Consider the following 21,151-nt stretch of genomic DNA (forward strand, 5'->3'; position numbering starts at 1 on the left):
TTGCGTGATTCTTTCTGAAATCATCTCTCTCTTTTTTCCTAAAATTTTTCTAGGTCACTTAGGTTCACGTACAATTATAAGAAAATACAAAGATCCTATGCACCCTTCCCCCAGTTTGCCCCCGTGGTCCCTTACATCACGGCCACCCATTGATCTTGTTGACCTGGCACAAGTTTACATGTATTTATTTGAGTGTATTTGGTTCCATGTGATTTTATTGTGGGTAAAGAAACCTGAACCTGTTACCGTCAAGTTGGTCCTGCCTAACCGTGATGCCGTAGCACAGAGCAGAACGGCCCTCTAGGCTGCAGTCTTTACAGAAGCTCACTGCCACCTCCTTCTCCTGGTAGAGTTGAACTCCTGACCTTGAGGTGAGTAAGTGAGCACTTTAACCAGCGCACGCCTGCGGCTCTGATTGCATTGATAAACGCATTCGGTTAGCAGGCCCATTGTCATTGCCAATTCCGAGTTGTGGCAATACCAAGTGTGGCCGAGGACAACTGCTACAGAGGGGTTTCTTGGTCCTGGTTGTAACAGAGATTTCCGGCTCCTTCGCTTTCCTGTGGTACCAGAAAACCTTCAGATCCGCAGTCAAGTGCAAACCATGTGTGTCGCCTAAGGGCCTTCATTGCCCTTGAAATACAGACGAGATGCATCACGGGGGGGGGGGGGGGGGGCTCCTTTCATTGCCGCCCTTTATTCTTCTCATCGCCACTTCCTGGTCACCACTAATCTGTTCTCCATCTCCAAAGTGTTATTATTTTAAGCTTGTTATATAAATGGAAGGATTATACCATATGTAAACTTTGGGCACTGACTTTTGCATTTCAATCCACACTCGAGTTCCATCCACATTGCTGAATGTATCTTCACTTCATTCACTTGCGGTGGCTGAGTAGTATTTCATGGTATGAGTGTGCCACGGCTTAACTATTCCCGCACTGTTTCCAATGTTTGGCTTTTACAAATCAAACTGCTGTGAACATCTGTGTGCATATTTTTGCATGAATGTAAGTTTTCATTTCTCTGAGGTCAGTGCCCATAATATCTTTAAATTTCCAAAAATGCAAGGGTGATAGAAGGAAACCAGGTATGTCATACAGTGTTCACAATGGACGTGGGATTGTACTCAGGCCAGAGCTGGGGAACCAGGAAGTGTCAAGATGATTCACCAGAATGACACTGAAGGTAAACTTTGGAGCTAAGATTCTCTTTCGATTAAGACCTTCTCCATTGGTTAAGGCAGCTGTTTTAGAAGGGAGGAGTTCTCCAAACCTCGAAACCTGATATTAAAGCTAAGGTGTACACAGGTGTTTGACATGCAGGAGTTTTCATCTTTCATTAGGTACTTGGTCTAACGCAGCCAAATCGGCACCCATTTAGCTGTCTGTCATTTTGGAAGTTGATCCCAACCCCTGTGCTCTTAGTGAAGAGAAAAGTCCAGCCACACAGACAAGCAGGAATGTGTTGTCGCCAGCTGGGGATGAGCAGGAAGTCTGCAGAACCTTCCGCTGAAGCTAGCTTGCAGTCAGAAATCCCTCCACCCTCCAAGCTGAAAAACAGCTGTCCCTGAAAGCTGATGTTCCAAGGGAGAAATGACTTACAGTTTTGTGTGTTTTTTTAATGCAAAAGATCGGGTCTGGCCAAGTGGAAGCTATGCCTTTTGTCTGTTTATTCACAAAAGACAAATTCAGCAGCCTCGACCGCCTAACTTGTGTTGACACAGTGGCTGCTGCAAAGGCCTCAAACCTGGCGGCCGCGGCGAGGATGCACCCAGCCGAGCAGTGCTTTATTCCCGTCACACAGCGTCATGGTTATGATGAGTCCGACCAAACAACCCCTGACTGGCGATAAATTGCCGAGCGGGTGTGGGCGGGGATGGGGAGAGAGAGGAGGACACCCCGAAATCACCCAACCCTGTGCTATATCCCCCTTTAACATTTAAGATTCTTAATCATAAAGGGTGTTTGATATTTATATTTTTGTCAAGGTTTATCCAAGTGAGTGAAGATAAATCAATGAAGTGAGAATCAGACCTATGGTCAGCAAAACTTTTTTAAAAAACCAACAAAAATGATTCTAAATCCATCAATCCTCAAATGTGCATTTCCGGAGATTAGGGGGTTAGCCTAATCTCACAATATGCTAAACAGGTAAATATGTTTATCTTTGACTAAAACTCATCAGCAGTGAAACACGCACCATCTCCACTCAGCCTGGAAAAGACAAGAAAGGCACTGGCTCTGTTCTGAGAGCCCTGAGCTCAGCCCAGGGTGGGCAGGGAGCCAGATGACCTGACTAGGCCCCTTTCTACAATCACGGAGGAAATGCATCCACCGCCTTTCTGTAAACTGGGTTGACCTTGCGTGAAGAGAGAGAACTGATCATTACCAATTGAGATGTGCTTTCACATAAGTAATAAAACAATAATGAAAATAAAAATGAACATTTCTTGGCTAAATGCCAGTACAGGCTGAGTGCTTCACAGTTACTGGAACATTCACAATAACCCTGTGAGGTAGCTGCAATTATCCTTAGTTTATAGAAAAAGACGCTGAGACTTAGAGAATGTCACTTGCCCAAGAGTCCATACCTATTAAGTGACAAATCTAGTACTTAAATCTTGACATGTCTAATTATAGAGTCTATAAGTTCTGAACAATGTACTCAATACATCACTCAGAAGTTTACCACTAGGGAGCAATTTCTTTGACATAAGAACCCCACCCAAACCAAACCAACTCATAGCAACCCTATGGGATAGAGTGGAATTTCCCCATAGAGGTCAAGGCTGTACATCTTCATGGACGTGGACTTCCACATCATTCTCCTGTGGCTGGTGGGTTTGAACCACTGACATGTTGCTTATCGGCAAAGCACTTCACCACTGTAACACCTGAGATCAGACACTCCACTTATTGCCATCGAGTCAATTCTGACCCACTGAGATGCTGGAAGACAGACTAGACTTGCCCCCTGGGGGTTTCCAACCGTATGAAACTCTCTCCCACCGAGCAGCTGGTGGTTTCAAACTCTGACTTTGCAGTTTGCAGAGCAATACGTTATCCACTACTCCACCAGAGCTCCTTGGAAAAAGACAAACTAAACCCCACTCACTGCCATCAAGTCGCGGCCGACAAATAACCACCTTACAGAGCGGGGTTTCCAGGATTGCAACTCTTTACAGGAGTGGAAAGTCCCGTCTTTTTCCTGCAGGGAGGCTGGTGGCTTCAAAGCCTTATGGTTAGCAGCCCAACGTAACCACGAAGCCACCGGTGCTTATTATATGCCAGTCTCCTTGGCGGTTGGGGGGACTACATGTGAAGGTGCTTTGTGTTCAGTGTTCCTCTGATCACTACTGCCTTAATAACAGCCTGTGAGGAAGTGTCAGGGCGATGGATGTGGGAGATGAAAGGAGGGCAATGAAATGGGGGAGAGGCTTTTGGAAGCTGAGGTGCTAAACCCAAAATCGCTGTGACTGGTGACCGGCCTGCAGAAAGAGACAGACTTTGAAGAAGCCCATTTTTCTCCTGCCATGTGTGAAAGGCATTCACATCCACAGGGGACTGGCCTCACTCACGCACCCATTCTTTCTTGCTGTTTCTAAATTTATTGGTATGTCTGGGTGACAATGGTGCACATCTCTCCTAAGGCCCCTAGATGCTACTAAGATGATTCACTGGCCAGCTTTCATCTTCTTGTTTGGGTCTTCGATGCCATATATGCCACACAGATCTGGCCAGCTTGCTTCTGTTCTTATCCAGACAAGGAAGAACCCCATTTATAAATTACAGGATAGATCAGGAAGAGACTGGCACTAGGGGTTTATGAAAGAGCTTCACAAAGTTTGTGGAAAAATGGAATGAAAAGATAATGGAATTTTTCCATGAACTTTTCAAGCTGCCTTGTAGTATGCACCAGGGCTTGATAGACATGATCTCATTATATATCCGCAGCAGCCCAGGAAAATATATGATGCCGATTTTACAGAAGAGAAAAATCAATGATCAGATCTCATCTACAGTCTTGCTGCTTAGGAAGAGATCAAGTCGGACAATTCCAGACTCCATTTCTCTAACTAATTATGTCTAACTGATTAGTCAACACAGCCGTTGACTTCTACTTTAAACCACTCACCTTCTCGTGCTTTCTGGCCATTGGTTGTTGTTTTTTTAAAATATTTGTGTACATATTTTCTTATTTCATTAAAGTGAAACATTATAATGATCACACAAATAATTAAATGACATTTCAAATAATCTATAACTCAGATGTCAGTAAAAAGGCCACATGCTTTTCCCTCCCAGTTTTTGGAAATCCAAAGTCATCATACTTAAAGTGGATTTTAATTCTTAATATTGCCTTCTTCTGACCTTTAAACTTATTTTTAATTGTGAGTGAATATCTATATAACAGAAAATTTACCATTTTAATTATACAATCCAGTGACACTAATTGTAATCACCATGATGTTTAGATTTACTTTTCTTCGGTCCCATAATTACTGTCTTTTCTCTGCTGTTTACCAAAGTAGAAATATTCTCACTAACAAAAAGTATGTTTGACTGTAGCTAATTTTAATCAATCTTTGGAGAAAAGAAGAAGAGTTAACCAAGGGGGAAAATGTTTTCATGTTTTAAAAAGATAATCTGGCCATTTCTTTCACTTCAAGCTCATAATTGTATTACAGGATACAACTTATTCCAAATTTAAGTTCAAACACTGAAAATGTATTTTTTCCCATAATAAAGAATGGAAAACCAAATAATTGGTTCTGAAGCCCCAAAATTACACTTACGGATTCATTTTGTCAGGACTTTAAACCCCTCCGGAGGCTGGTAGCCTTCTCGTGTATCACTCTCCTGGGTATGCTATCACCGCTGAGTTTTTTCTAATTTATCCCAAATCATAGCAACTTTTTAACCTCTTCAATAGTTTGAGTTCTTTGTTTTGAGTTTAAGATTTCCCACGTTTCTTTACATTGGCTGCTATGATCACTGCCAGCCCCCCAATAATATTGATAATGTCGACTTACTCACATTGTATTCAGCCGCCAAATCAGACGGTGTTGACCTGCTTCAAATTGCACAGTGACTTCTTGTTTTAACTCTGTCATGGTTCTCACAGTTTTCCTCTTAGCTTTACTGCTGGTGTCAATAACTTTCTTTGGAGCCATAGTTGTGATATTTTATGCAAAAAATGTGAAAAAAAAGCACCATGTCAAAAGTCTTGAACATAGCACTCTGTGGTCAGGACAAGGGTGGCGCTTAAGACTGAAGGGGGACCCCGTGTGCCTCAGTGAGAAACAAACATGTGACTCGCTCTCAGCGGTACAGGGTTTGTCCAGTCGGATTTTGGGTTCAATGATTGAGCACAGTTATGAACACTGTGCAGGTCTTTGTTAGAACTTATCGGGACTTTTTTAAAACGCCGTGGGAGGCGGGACAACTTGTTAAAAATCGGGACTGTCCCACCAAAAGCGGGAAGTCTGGTCACCTTACAGTCAAAGCCCATGTGTAGCTAATTGGACATTCCCTCACAGAAACGTCACAAGAAGGAAGCAGCCAGGGTGGAGTATAACACTGTCGGAACTCACAACATTCCTCTAGTTCTTTAATGCTTCCTCCCACCCACTATCATGACCCCAGTTCCACTTTATAAACCCAGCTAGGCCAGAGCATGTACACTGGTACAATAAGAGCTCTCAACATACAGAATCCAGGACAGACAAACCCCCCAGGAACAGCAATGGAAGCAGCAATACCATGAGTTTAGGGGGAAGGATGGGGGTTAGGGGGAGAAACGGGGAACTGACTATAATGATTGACATATAACTCCCCCGCTCTGCAGGGGGATAAACAACAGTAACATGGGTGAAGAGAGACAGTAAGCAGTGTAAGATATGAAAATAATAATAATTTATAATTTACCAGGTGTCCCTGAGGGTGGGAAGATAGGGAAGGGAAGGGGAAAAATGAGGAGCTGATACCAAGGGCTCAAACAGAAACAAAATACATTGAAAATGATGATGGCAATATATGTACAAATATGCTTGATACAACTGATATATGGATTGTTATAAGAGCTGTAAGAGCCCCTTATGAAATTATTTATTTAAAAAACAGAATTCCTTAATATAGTCAAGATCATGTACACAAATCAATAGCCAACATTATTGTCAATGAAGAAAAACAAAAAGAATTCTCCTGGTAAACTAGACACTCCTATTCAATATGGTACTGGAAATCCTACTCAGAGCAATATGACAGAAGGGGAAATAACAGGTATCAAAATTGGTAATAAAAAAGTAAAACTATGCCTGTTTGCAGGTGATATGATTCTACACATAGAAAATACAAGATAATCAACAAGACACCTGCTGGATACAATAAGAAGTGTCAGGGTACCAGGTCAGTATAGACAAATCAGTCTTTTGGGGTTTTTTTTCACCCTAACATAGAGAGCCGTGAAAAAGGGAAACAACACCATTTACAATAGCCACAAAAATTATGAAATACCCAGAAATAAATCTGACCAGAAAAACAAAGGCGAATAGAAAGAAAACTAGAAAACATTACTACAAGCAACCAAGCAAGACTACATAAATGGAAACTCAGATTATGCTTATGGATAGGAAGACTTAACACTGTAAAAATGTCAATACCACCAAAAGAGATATACAGATACAATGCAATTCTAATGTACATTCTGTCATCTTCCATTAAAGAGAGGAAGAAAATAATCACCAACTTTATTCCGAAAGGAAAAAGAGCCTGGAAAAACAAAGTTTATTACTAAAAAGACTAAAATAGAAAGCCTCACACGTCCCAATCTCAAAATATACTTCACAGTCATGGCAGTCAAAACAGCCTGCTACTGGGACAATGATAGACACATAACCCAATGGAAAACAATTAGGAACCTAAAGAAAAACTATCCACATATAGACAACAGGTCTTCAGTTCATTCAATGGGGATGAGCTAGTCTCGTTAATAAATAGTACTTGCAAGACCGGGTGTCCATTTCAGAACATTGAAGCCAGGTTCAAATTTCACACCATCTACAAAAACTAAGTCAAGTTGGATGAAGACTAAAATGTAAAGCCTAAAACTATAAATATCATCAAAGAAAAATAAGGGCAAACTTAGAAACCCTGATTTGGGGCATAAACTCTTTCAAAAATATTAAAAATGCACAAACAGTGGAATACAAACCAGATGACTAAGACTTACTAGAATTTAAACACTGTGCACATCAAAAGACTACTACTTTTGTTGCCTTCCTACCTTCTGCTACCAGTAATTAGACACATATTATTATGCAAAATGGTTCCACTTTCCCTAATTCAATTCCAGTCTTCCTTTGCTCATCCAAATAATCACCAGGTGTTATAAAATGGATCATCTACTTTTTCATCAGTCTCTACAACCAACCTGTACCAGCATAAATATTTGTTTTCAGGGATATTAATTTTTCAGATTAAGGGAGCAGGAAAGGCTGTAGTGAGTTTGGGCTTTAATAACATTTTTTTTTCTGTTATGACTCCTCAGTAATGCCAATGAGTAAGGAAGATTGTGGACCCAAGCGGTAAAGGAATTTGTAACGGGAAGAATCATAACTTGAATTTGACTTCAAGGTATAGGAATGAACCCTAAATTGGAAATTTTAAAATAAGAAAATTTCTAATACTATATTTCTTTTTCTCTTTCCCAAATCCCATCAAAGTATCCTAAGTTAGAATAAACCGAATAAATAACAAATTACTGAAAATAAGAACAAGCCATTGAAGTATAGAAATATAAAATGTTGCCTTCAGATAAGTTCAAACAAAACAAACCCAGAAGATATAAAGCAAGTGGCAAAAATCTTTCCACACCCTTTTTTTTAATCGTTTTATTAAGGGCTCATACAACTCTGACCACAATCCATACTTATATTAATTGGGTAAAGCACATTTGTACATTCATTGCCCTCATCATTCTCAAAACATTTGCTCTCCACCTAAGCCCCTGGCATAAGCTCCTCATTTTTCACCTCCTTCCCCACTCCCTCATGAACCCTTGATAATTTATAAATTATTATTTTGTCATATCTTGCCCTGTCCAACATCTCCCTTCACCCACTTTTCTGTTGTCCATCCCCCAGGGAGGAGGTCACATGTAGATCCTTATAATCGGTTCCCCTTTCCACCCCGCCCTCCCTCCACCCTCCCGGTATCGCCACTCACACCACTGCTCCTGAAGGGATCATCCGCCCTGGATTCCCTGTGTTTCCAGTTCCTCTCTGTACCAGTTTACAACCTCATTGCTCCATCCCCTTGCTGTTCTGTTGCACCCCCTTGGTGTTTTGCCTTGGTGTGGCAGGATCAGATCGGGTGCAATTCCTACACTGTGTCTCCGGTGTTGTCCCCTGTAGGGCTATGCGTCAGTGAGGGATGTCATGCCTCATAGTGGGGCCGGCCACGTGCTCCTCTCTGTGGACTGGCATGGCAAAAATCTTAGAAGGACTTTGATACCCATGTAGTTGAAAGGAGAGAATTACCCAATTTTAAGATGATGAAAGAAGTGCTGGGTGATTCTTTGAGCCACTAACTGAAATATCAGCCATTTGAACCCATCAGTCTCCCTGAGGGAGAAAGATAAGCTTTCTGCTCCTATAAAGATTTGTGGTCCTGGAAACTGTAGCGAGCAGATCAACTCTGTTGCTGTGAGTGTCTACTCAAGGAATTTACTCAATGGCTGTGAGTATAGGAATTGGATAAAAATACAGAGAAGATAAAAACTGAGAAAGAAACGAAGGAAGATCTTCAGATGAACTGTGAAATTTTGAAATCAAGGACAGTAGGAATAAAAACAGAACAAAGAGTTTCCATGGCTGAATAATTAAAGCCCCTAGAACAGCTGTACCAACCTATCCTGCTCTGCAAATTGCTGGCTCTGGTGTCTGCCCCCAGGATATAGTCTTTCATTTGCCAAATAAATGCAAATCAGATACAGATTATTCTCAGGGGGTTCTGCATGTAATATATGATCACTATGAGATCCCTAGACGATCTGGAGGAGAAAACAATGGACCAATGGTTCCAGGGGAGACCAGGGAGACAGAGAGGCAGGAGAAAGGAAGGGAAGTATCAGCAAGCTCAGGGACAAGGGAAAACAAGTGGTCTAAAATTGATGGCGAGGAGAGCGTAGGATGCTTGGTGGGGCGTGATCAAGGGCAATATAGCCAAGAAGAATTACTGAAACCCAAATGAAGGCCAAACATGACAGTGAGACAAAAGAAAAGTAAAAGGAAATAGAGGACAGAACTAGGGGGCAAAGGACATTTATAGAGGTCTAAATACAGGCATGTACATATGTAAATATACTTATATATAATGATAAGGAGATAGATCTATGTACATATATTTATATGTTAAGTATTAAGGTAGCAGACAGACATTGGGCCTCCACTCAAGTACTCCTTCAATGCAAGAACACTTTGTTCTAATAACCTGGCATTCTGTGATGCTCACCTTCCCAACATGATAGCTGAAAACAAAATGAGCGTATAAGCAAATGTGGTGAAGACAGCAGACGGTGGCCAGCCATCAAAAGATATAGCATCTAGGGTCTTATGGGCTTGAAATTAAACAAGCTGCCATCTAGCTGAGAAGCAACAAAGCCCACATGGAAGTAACAAACCAGTGTGGTCATAAGGTGTTGATGAGATCATAAGGGGAAGGTGAGGGGAGAAAGGAGTAACCGGTCACAATGATTTATATATAACCACCTCCCAGGGGACAGACAACAGAAAAGTGGGTGAAGCGAGACAGCGGTTGGTATAAGACATGAAAAAATATTAATTCATAAATTATCAAGGGTTCGTGAGGGAGGGGTGGGGAATGGGCTGATACCAAGGACTCAAGTTGAAAGAAAATGTTTTGAAAATTATGAAGGTAACATGTGAAAATGTTCTTGACAAAATGGATGGATGAATTGTGATAAGAGCTGTAAGTGCCCCCAGTAAAATGATTTTTTTTAAAAAAGCCAAGTGACTTAAGTTGTACTTAAGCTGGTTGTACAGATCTTTCTCTGTTCCTCTTAAAAATTTCCAAAAGAAAAGCGCTATAATCAGAACCTGACACTACAGAAAAGCAAAGGTTTTCATGAGGAAATGTATTCTTTCTCCCATTCTGGGTCAGCATGGATCACTAATAAATAAGAATATATCAACAACTACCATTAATACCATGAAAGAGAGAGAGAAGATTCCAAAACCAGAAGAACTAATTCCTGAAAGAGTTGGTAGAAGAAACAAAAATTCAAGACCTTATTGCATCCTAAATAATAACAGATGGTTGAAAGAAATAATCTATCAGACTACTTGGAAATTAAAAATATAATCGCCAACATAAATAACGGATGGCTACACAACAGAATTTACACATCATAAGATAAAGTTAATAGTTCAAAATATCTGGCTCAGGAAGTCTCCCATCAAACAGTTAAAAAGAGAGAGATGAAAATGACGAACGCCATTGGGAAACATGCAGGAGGTCCAGCAGTCATCGAAGTCCAGTTGGAGAAGGAGAACCTATCAGGAAGAAACGACCAAGCAAATAATCATGGGACTAAAGAATCGTTTGGTGAAAAGAAATCATTGAGAGCTGACTAGGATTAATTTTCAAAGAAATAAACTTAGACACATTATAGTGAATGTCGTTATGATTAAAGAGCGAGGCTTAAAATCCACAAGACAGAAAAGAATATATTATCTACCAAAAAGACAGACGTTGTATTACATCATCTACATTTTAGAATGCTAGACCACAATAGACAATGCCTTAAAAGTTCTGAAGAAAATTACTTTGAGCCATGAAGTCTTTCTTCATCAAAATCATTCAAATTCATGTGTGAAGCAAGGCAAATTTCGGCATGCCAGATCTCAGTTTGCCACTTAGGATTTTCTCTCCTTAGAACAGTTATTAGAAGATGTAATACTGAATAATGAAAACTTGATTTCACAAAAGAAGTGCAATTTTAGAAGAAGAAGAAAAGATAGTAGCCAGAATTTTAAAAGTCCTAGTTGTGCTGTAGTTAGGTGTTAGCCTGCAAACCAAGACCTAAGGTCAGCAGTTCAAAACTACCAGTTGCTCTGCTAGAGAAAGATGAGGCTGTCTACTCCCATAAATATTTACAGTTTCAGAAACCCTATATGTGATCTTTTTGACAGTGAGTTTAGTTTCTTGAGTTTGGAATCATAATATGGGTTAAGATAATTGTAAAAGAGCTCACTACAACTGTTAAGTATAATACCAAATAATTCACAAAAATTAGAATTCAAAATAGCTTTTAAAAAAAGCCTGGGAGAGGGAGAGAAAGTAAGTGAAAATATTTGCCTTGTTCTGAGGGGAAGATCATTTTAAAGACAGATTAAATATCAATCATGAGAAAAGTTATCTAATAAAACTTAAGACTACCTCCTAAATCAATGAAAATATGATTTAGTACTAAAACAAAACCAAAGTCAAACAAAATAAGAAAGCCTTAACAAAAGAAAACAAAAATAATATAATAGGAATGTTTTATTAACTTAAACACATCCAGCAATTTCTATCTGCTGATTAAGTAAAAATATTAATAATCTCATCAAATATAGAATCAGCTCAATAAATATTAATGGGTTAAATTTAAAGTGATTCTTAAGGGTTGAGCCATGTTAAAACAAGGGAAGAGAGAAAGTGTGAAAGTATCCGTGAGAGATACGATAACTATTTTAAAAGTGACTTAACTTTCAAAACTAAGAAAGTTCACACAACAAAACAAACAGGCAAACCAACAACAAAAATCAGGCGTGGCACTATTAATATTGAATAAATAAATTCAATTCAAAAAGTGTTAATTAGAACAAAAAATATTTTATACTGATAAAAACTACAAACTATAAAAGGCGATATATAAAATGATATATATATATATACTATAAAAACCATAAAAGAATACTGGCTTTATGAGCATTAGAAAAGTATCAAAACAATTTAATTCAAAACTAGGAATATCAGAATCTTCATTGACTCAGAAGCTTGAAGGGGCAAGGAGGGACTTCAGGAGAAATGAATGATCTGATCAATGATCATACCTGGGCAATAGTACTACCACCTTAACTGAAGGCATGGGCACGGGCGCGGGAGAGACTGCAAGTTGAGAATGAGAAAGATCAGAAAGGCAGAGCAGTTGAACGACAGGTAAGCTGATGAGAAAGAAGCAGGAGAGTCGGAGGAGCAGGATTCTTCAGGAAGAGCAGTCAGGCGCAGGATGCACGGCGGACTGGACAACCCAAGGTGAAGCCGGTACAGCAGGTCCAAGTGCATGCTCACTTTTGGCAAATCAGTCGCACGTTTTCCTATGACACTTACAGTCTTAGGCTACCACCAAGAAGTGTTTGGGAAGTGGATTCAATAATGTACATGAAAGGACTCTGAAAATGGAGCTGCACTAAATATGTAATATAAATATTAATTATTCTCATTCATTCTAGAGTATTATATTTAAATACTTAGTCTTTAAATTATGATCACTGTAAGTTAGTGTCTGTAATCCGTATCCTGTAGATAATTGGATGCTTTGAAGAACTTGATCAAAGTGAATTCTTTCAGCAAGGACTCAAGCCAAGCCCAGAGTGTGAGCAATTAGAGGCTGTCCACGTGTTTCTGCTTTTCTTCTTCCTCCTTTCTTTACACTCTTTCCCCCCCAACCCCAGGCCGAGGTCAAGATATGGGAATGCTGTGAGGACGTTGGTAACTTTGGGAAGACTTTCTCCCCTGGTGAACTCACTATTCTTTTAGGATATAGAGTCCGGTTTTTAAAAGTCATTTTAATAAAAAATGTTAACACCTACATTTTGGGAGGGAATGTAATTTTTGATTCTACAGTGCTTAAGATTGGCATGGGAGCATGCTCTGGAGAGCAGATTTTTCTGGTTTTAGAAACTGTTGTCAGTAAGTCTCCCCAAGCCCCAACATCAGTGGAGAGAAGCCAGATGGACATAAACCCGGCAGTCAATAATTCAAAATCACACTTCTCTTTAGTTTAGAAGTATAGCCAATTACTTCATTGTCTTGCAGCTAAGTCTTTCTAATTGTATATTCTCTAGGTTAGTGTTCAAAGTAATTTGCTTTCCCTGACTACACACTAATTAATAGTGGGAGGAACTGCCCAGATATGCTGGTTAGCAGTGGTGTTCCAAACCGGGACTAGCCATTTGTCACAGATAATTGTTGTTGTTTTTATGGACTATCATGTTGACTCCAATTCTTAATAGCCCCATGTATAACAGAATGAAACGCCACCTAGTCCTTGCTGTGTCTGAGCCCACTGGTGCAGCCATTGAGTCGCTCCATCTCAGTGAGACTCCTACTCTTTTCACTCTCTCGTTCCGATTCAATATCCTCTTCTAGGGACAGTCTCTCCAGAGAACAAGTTCAGAGTTTCAACATCCTCCTTTCTAAGGAGCACTTGTTGGTGTACTTCTTGCGAAACAGCTCTGTGCGTTCTTCTACCAGACCATGGGCTAGCCAGCATTCTCTATCAACATCATCATTCAATTCCTCCTGATTCATTGTCCGGTTTTCACAAGCATATGGGGTGACTGAAAATACCATGCCTTCTCTCAGGTGCCCTTCAGTCCTCAAGGTGACATCTTTGCTTTTGAAGACTCTAAACAGGTCGTTTGTTGCAGAGTTGTGCAACGCAATAACCAGCTGCATTGCTGGGCTGATGCCGTCATGGACCTTGATTGTGGGTCCAAGTACAATACAAGCCTTGACAACACGTCAATCTTTCCTCTGATGAGCATGATGCTGCCTAATATTCCAGGTGTGCGGGTTGTTGTAATCCAAAGCAAATAAAAGAGAATCCTGAAACACATAGTTTGTTAAGAGTCAACAGTAAAATGTTATGATTTCTGGGATTATGTATGTGTATGCATGTGTGAAATTTTTTAGAAGGATTTTATAACGTTATGGTAAACCTTTAGCACCAAAAGAGAATTACGAAGGTCTTGCTTTTAGGAAATAGAGGAACCATCTTTAGCCATACTTTAACTTTTGAAATATGAGGATTTTACTTTGAACGGACCAAATTCTACCTTATCTTGAAGTAAGGATTTTAATGCTACACATTAGAAAGAGAACACCCAGAAATGAGGCTTATGATTTCTCAACTAGTTTCATCAAGAATGATCATATAGAATGTGCATACATCACTAAACTCATGGCTTCTACTAAAGCCACAAACATTAGCATGACTAAATATAACCAATTTAAGCTTCTTTTATTTTTTACCATTTTGGGTTTCACCAATCACTGTTCTGCTGTGCCAACATCTAATAAAATAGGTATTATTATTGAAGTATATAAACTATATTTTTACTACATATACAAATAAATATGTTGCGATGAATTATTGTCAAACTGGATATACAGTAACATTTTTCTTGACATATGGGAGTAGGTGCATAGTCTATTCTTGGATAAATATATACCAAATTCCAATCCTAGAGATAGGCGAGCTTTCGATACTGTGTAATGGCAACTGGGAAATTAAATAACTAGCAGCTTTATATAACTTTATTTTGGAAATGCACTTCCTTGCTGCCCATGTTTCCTTGCCAGAGAGGGCCTCTCTGGCACAGACCAGAAGGAACACTACTACATACCTGTCCATTTAATGGTGTGAACTGATGAGATGAGGTTGAAATATGATTTGACCAAAACTGATTAAACAGAAGTGCGGACCTTTCAGGGGAAACATGTTCTCGTGTTTAATTCCAAGGTCCCTGACATCTATTTTCCCTAAGATCTTGATAATAAATTCCAAAACCAAAAATTACTGTCAAGTTAAATTCTAACTCATCGTGAGCCTCTAGGTCAGCACAGGACTACTCCATAAGGTTTCCAAAGGTGTAATCCTTATGAAAACCAACTGTCACCAACAAACCAACCAAAAATCCTCACTGCCATGGAATCAGTACTGACTCACAGCGACCCTGATGGGGCAGGGTAGAAGTTCCCCTGTGAGTTTCTGAGACTAACTGTTTACTGGAGTAGAAAACCCTTTCTCCTGAGAAACGGCTGGTGGTTTGGAACTGCTGACCTTTTGGATCACAGCCACAGTGGCAACCACTATGCCATCAGAGTGCCTGCAGAGAAGTTAGTGGGTTAAAATCATCCATAACGCTCACCTTCCCAACACGATTGCTGAAGAAAAAGCGGTGCATAAGCAAATGTGGGGAAGAAAGCTGATGGTACCCAGCTATCAAAAGATATAGTGTCTGGGGTCTTAAAGGCTTGAAGGTAAACAAGTGGCCAACTTGCTGAGAAGCAACAAAGTCCACATGAAAGAAGCACACCAGCCTATGTGATCATGAGGTATTGATAGGATCAGTTACCAGGCATCAAAGAACAAAAAAATCATATTGTTGTGAATGAGGGGAAGTTTGGAGCAGAGACCCAAAACCCATCTGTAGGCAACTGGAGATCCCCTTACAGAAGAGTCGTGGGGAGGAGACAAGCCAATCAGGATGCAACATAGCACCGATGAAACATACAACTCTCCTCTAGTTCTTTAATGCTTCCTCCCCCCCACCCACTATCATGATCTCAAGTCTACCTTACAAATCTGGTTAGACCAGAGGATGTACACTGGTACAATTAAGAGCTAGAAACACAGGGAATCCAGGACAGATAAACCCTTCGGGACCAATAATGAAAGTAGCAATACCAGGAGGGTAAGGGAGGGGGAGAAAGGGGAAACCCATTGCAAGGATCTGCATATAACCCCCTCTCTGGGGGACAGACAACAGAAAAGTGGGTGAATGGAGACACTGGTCAGTATAAAACATGACAAAATAATAATAATGTATAAATTATCAAGGGTTCATGAGGAAGGGAGGGCAGGGAAGAAAGGGGGGAAATGAACAGCTGATACCAAGGGCTCAAGTAGAAAGAAAATGTTTTGAGAATGACGATGGCAACAAATGTACAAATGTGCTTGACTCAGTGGATGGGTATATGATTGTGTTGACAATTGTATGGGCCCCCCAAAAAATGATTTTTTGAGCTAATAAAAGTTTATTGTTCAAAATGTACAGTTGGTTGGACCTGCTCATGCATCATCACTGGCTGCTGGGGCGTCTCCACCCTTGGTGTTCCTGGTGTCAATGACTTGAGCTCTGTGCTTGGAAACCAGATTGATAAGTCCTTTACTCAGCAGCTCCTGGAGGGCTGCCCTGGCCAGGGAACCGCGAATCCTCAGTCTCTCTGAGACAACAGCTGGGGTGATCCGCTTATATTTGGGAACTTCTTTACTGAGCTTGTCATATGTGGCTTTGTCAAACAAGACCAGCTTATTGAGCTTGTCCCGAACTTTGCCTTTGGACCACTTCTTCTTCTTGGCCTTGCCCCCAGATTTGTTCACTGGGTCTTTGTCCTTCTTGGCCGACTTCCCGGCAGCCTTCTTCTGGTTGTCCTTGGGCAGCATCACAAAGCTTGAGAGTAGCTACCACCACGGCAGCCTCGCTAAGATGTCCTAAAATGATTTTTTTAAGTAAACAAAAACACATCCTCTGTTTAGGAGTTGAGCACTTGAACTGTTGCACTGCCAGTACTCACGGGCAGTCATAGGGTACCACTATGAGTGAGACTTGACTCTAAGACACATAACTAATGGCCTTCATTTGTTGTTGTTGTTGTTAGGGGTCATTGAGTCGACTGATCCACGGTGACACCTTATGAACAACAGAGTCAAACACTGCCAGCTCCTGCCCCATGCTCATAAAATTGTGCCTAGGCTGGAGTCCATCTCCTGGAGGACCTTCCTCTTTCTCGCGGCCCCTCCACTTCACAAACATGATGTCTTTCTCTGGGAACTAGTCTCTCCTCATCACATGCCCAAAATATGGAAGACAAAACCTTGCCATCCTTACCTCTAAGAAGCCCTCTGTCCATCTTTCGTCCAAGAGAGATCTGTCTGTCTTTGTGGCAGTCCGTGACACTTTCAATATTCTTCTCTCGCACCACTTCAAATGCATCCATTCTCCTTTTGTCTTCCTTACTCAGTGTCCGATTTTCATGTGCATACGAAGCAATGGAAAATACCATGCCTTGGGTCAGGCACACCGTAGTCCTCAGAATAACCTCCTTGCTTTTCAATACTCTAAGGAGGGTTTGTGCAACAGATTTACCTAATGCAACTTGTCTCTTGGTCTCTTTGCCTGTTGCTTCCATGGGCATTGATTGTGGATTCAAGCACAGCAAAATCATGACAACTTCAGCCTTCTCTCCATTTTGCAGGATGTCACCTATGGATACAGTTGTGGGGATTCTGGGCTTCCTTACACTGAGTTGTAATCCAGACTGGATGCTGCAATCCTTGATCTTTACCAGCAACTGTTTCAAGTTCTCCTCACTTTCAGCCAGCAAGGTTTTATCATTTACATATCTCAGGTTGTTGAAAAGCCTTCCTCCAATCCGTATGCCACATCTCCTTCATTTAAGACAGCTTCTCTGGTGACTTGTTCAGCATACAGATTGAATAAGCTATCACTTAGTAGAACTCTTATGAGGACTGAATGGTTTAACACATGCAAGGCTGTTCAACAACACTTGACATCTAAGTGCGCTTGATAAATGTTAGCCTTTTGTGAATCTCTTTTTCAAAAAGTAAGCAAGCGAGCAAAGAAGAACTATAAAGTGAATCCTAGTTCGTTGAATGTGCCCCTGTGTATGTTTAACATGTGCAGGTAGAAAAGGTTTATATAGACCTTTGGAAATTTGCATCTGCCTGTGTATTTCCTGGAAGATCTCATGGACACTTTTGTGGGGAGCCAACAGTGCTGGTTTCTACTCAAGAAAAAGGCAGTTCTAAACTTGACAAGGCTAGTCACGGCATCAAGAGACTGTAAATTCTAGCAAAGGTTCACAGTGGAGCCTACCAGAATCGGATGGTGAAGGAACTACTGTGGTTACAAGTGAACGAGACTGAGACTGAGGTTTGCCCGGTTGCTTCCTCAAAGTTGTATCAACTAGCCAGAATACCAGTGCATTTGCTCTTATTGGTTCCTTTTTCATTTGATCAAAGGCTATGAGCAACTTGATTTCACTTCTAATGTGACCAGTAGTATCCATGAATTAGCCCTCAAAATGACTGTGTTACTACAGAGCAGATTAATTTAGCCAGCTTGTATTACCGGCAACTGTTTGTCTTTGTTCAGAGATAAATGTGCTGCCTTAAAATCTGATATAGTCCTCAAAAAAAATTGATGAATTCCCTAGTAGTGTACAGCTCTCTAGATACATTACTTACTGAAATGGATGCAGAAGTATAATGTATCTTATTGAATCAGAAATATTTCCCAGTTGATTATGGGATGCATAAATCCAATCAAAGTTATCACCTATCGAACTGAAACCATTAAACTTCGAAAGCCAAATAGATCACCTGGCAAATCATAAATATTACTGTGGTATCTACATATCGGCACACCATTGTCTTCAGCTAAAGCATAGCAGTGTTAACTCTTTCCAGTGATCCCCAGCAGGGCAGCTGTGTTCTTGTAGGTAAGTCTCCACAGAACCAGGTTAGGAAGTCAAACTGTCCTCCCCCTCTGAGAAGGCACCTTGCCAGGGAACACCTCCCAGAATGTCTCCCTGTCCCCTGGGCCATAGACAGAGCAGCTTTTCTGCTGCATTTAAAACAAACCAACAGCACAGGAAGGTAACCAGTGTGATCGAGAATGTTAGGCTGTTTCCATTGAGTGGAAGAACGTAAAGTAGAACCCTCATTCATATGCTTGTTCTGAGAGAAAGTTGAATTGGGGGTTATCAGGAGAAGGCAGAGCCATCTCATGGTAAAGCCAAGGGTTTGTTTGTTTGTTTGTTTGTTTTTGCTTTAGAGTGGCTTGTCCATGTTTCATCCTACTCCTCTCCATTGTGTGTGTGTGTGTGTGTGTGTGTGTGTGTGTAAGTGTGAACTTGGTAACCAAACAAGGAGCCCTGCTGGCACCATGGTTAAGCACTTGGCTGCTAACCAAAAGGTTGGAGGTTCAAATCCACCAACCACTCCATGAGAGAGAGGATCTGACCATCGGCTTGTTTAAAGATTACAGCCTAGAAAAAAATCCTACTTGCAGTTTCACTCTTCCATTCATTGCTGCCACTGTGGTTAGATGCCTACGCGTCAGCTCGAACCCCAGCACCCCCGTTTACAACAGACTGAAACAACGCCTGGTCCTGTACTCTCTTCACAATCCTTCCTATGTCTGAACACATCGTTGCAGCTACTGTGTCAACTCATCTCATCGAAGGTCATGCACTTTTCACCGACCCTCTACTTAATCAAGCATGATGTTCTTTCCAGGGAGGGTCTCCATCACGTGTCCTCATGAGGTAGGAAGACGCCTCACCTTCTTCGCTTCTAAGAAGCATTCTAGTTGTATTTCTTCCAAGAAAGGCTTGTTTGTTCTTCTGAAAGTCTATGTAAATTCAATATTCTTCACCAACATTTTAATTAAAAAACATACATTCTTCTCTAATCTTCCTTATTCCTTGTCCAGTAAGCATTCGTAGATGAGGTGAGGGACAATGCCCAGACTTGGATCAGGTACGCTTGAGTCCTGAAAGTGACATCTTTGGTTTTTAACACTTTAAAGAGCTCATTCGCCACAGAGTTGCCCAATGCAACAAGTCATTTACTTTTTTGAAAGTTGCTTCTGTGAGCATTGATTATAGATCCAAGTAAGATGAAATCCTTGACAACTTCGATCTTCTCTCCTTCGATCACGATGTTGCTTGTTCCAGTTTTGAGACATTTTGTTTTTTTTTTTTTATGTTGACCTGGTTAAAAAAAAAGTGCAAATCTCACAGGAATTGCAGTGTACTTCCAAGCACAGCATACCAAGTTTTGAAAAAGTAAACTATTGTTGAGGAAGATGCATCCACCTCCCAAAAGATATCATGTAGGGCGGGAGAAAGAGAGTCTTGTCTAAAATGCCAGCCGGTTAGTTTATGTCCTCTATCAGGGCTGCAGAGATGGGCAAGGAAGGCATCAGAATAGTAAAATAACTTATTTACGATCCACCAAAGATTAACAGCTGAGATCAGCCCCGGGCCAGTCGGGAAGTAGAGCAGAGGGAAATGTTCCTGAAGGACTCACCCTGATGAGAAGGGTTGGTTGAGCAGATTGAGCAATTTCTTTCTGTCGTGGGCAAAAAATTGTCATCCATCATGATTTAATCTGGTCAGTTTAGGAAGGTGTTTGTAAAGCCATATTGCTTTAGCTTCATTTTCACCAGGTGATACTTGTGAAGAGAAGCAAATTCTTCTGGGGTCAAAATACAACCAAATGTCTATGTCCTGTCTAAATTAGGGACATCACTTGCCATCAGTCTCCTCCGAGGTATTATTCAAGGCCCCCACCCCCATGCCCGCCTCTTTTATTTTGGTGTAGAGAGTACCAAAAGGCACCGAGGGAAGCTATACCTTAGTGAATGCAGGAATCAGTAGAAGTCATGCGGATCAAATCTTGATCAAATGCTGGAAACAAGATGTCAGCAAGGATTGAACACAAGTCAACTTCAGAGCCAGAGTTAAGTTTATTTAGGTGTCAGATGGGCTCAGGGAGAATCCCATGAGAGAGAAGTGCCTGGCTGACCATCATAGCTCCTCCTGGCCTGGCTCAGAAGGCTGAGGACAGGTACCTAGGGCAAGCGCTATAGCAAGCCTCTCAATCAAGCCAATGGCCAAGGTGGAGGATGACAGCGGAGCACAAAGCAGGTGCTACCCATACAGTGCAATAGAAGGACATTGACGGAAAAGATCTCAAGAGGCCACAGGCACATTAAAAATCTGAAACATTGAAATGGAAGTTTAAAAAGAAAATGGCTTTCTGAATGAAGTTTAAAAAGAAAATGGCTTTCTGAAAGACCATCCCACTTTGGGGTCGGTGCACTGTGCAAGTCTGTTAGAGTCTCATCTGGTTTTTAAGCAAATAAGGTAACTATGTTCTAATGTTAAATCTGTCTGCCTACATATGACCTTCGGCGTGAGATCATGGAATCAGTGGCCCTTCTTACACTCCCTCTGTGCCACTTCGGCCTGTGAGTGACGTTCTG

General features: G+C 41.0%; 1 pseudogene; it reads right to left on the bottom strand.

The window, feature by feature from the left end:
• Positions 1-16,121: 16,121 nt before the first annotated feature.
• Positions 16,122-16,521, bottom strand: LOC142424462 (small ribosomal subunit protein eS25 pseudogene; annotated as a pseudogene).
• Positions 16,522-21,151: the final 4,630 nt, after the last annotated feature.

This window comes from Tenrec ecaudatus, chromosome 13, assembly GCF_050624435.1.
Source record: "Tenrec ecaudatus isolate mTenEca1 chromosome 13, mTenEca1.hap1, whole genome shotgun sequence".
NCBI lineage: Eukaryota > Metazoa > Chordata > Mammalia > Afrosoricida > Tenrecidae > Tenrec > Tenrec ecaudatus.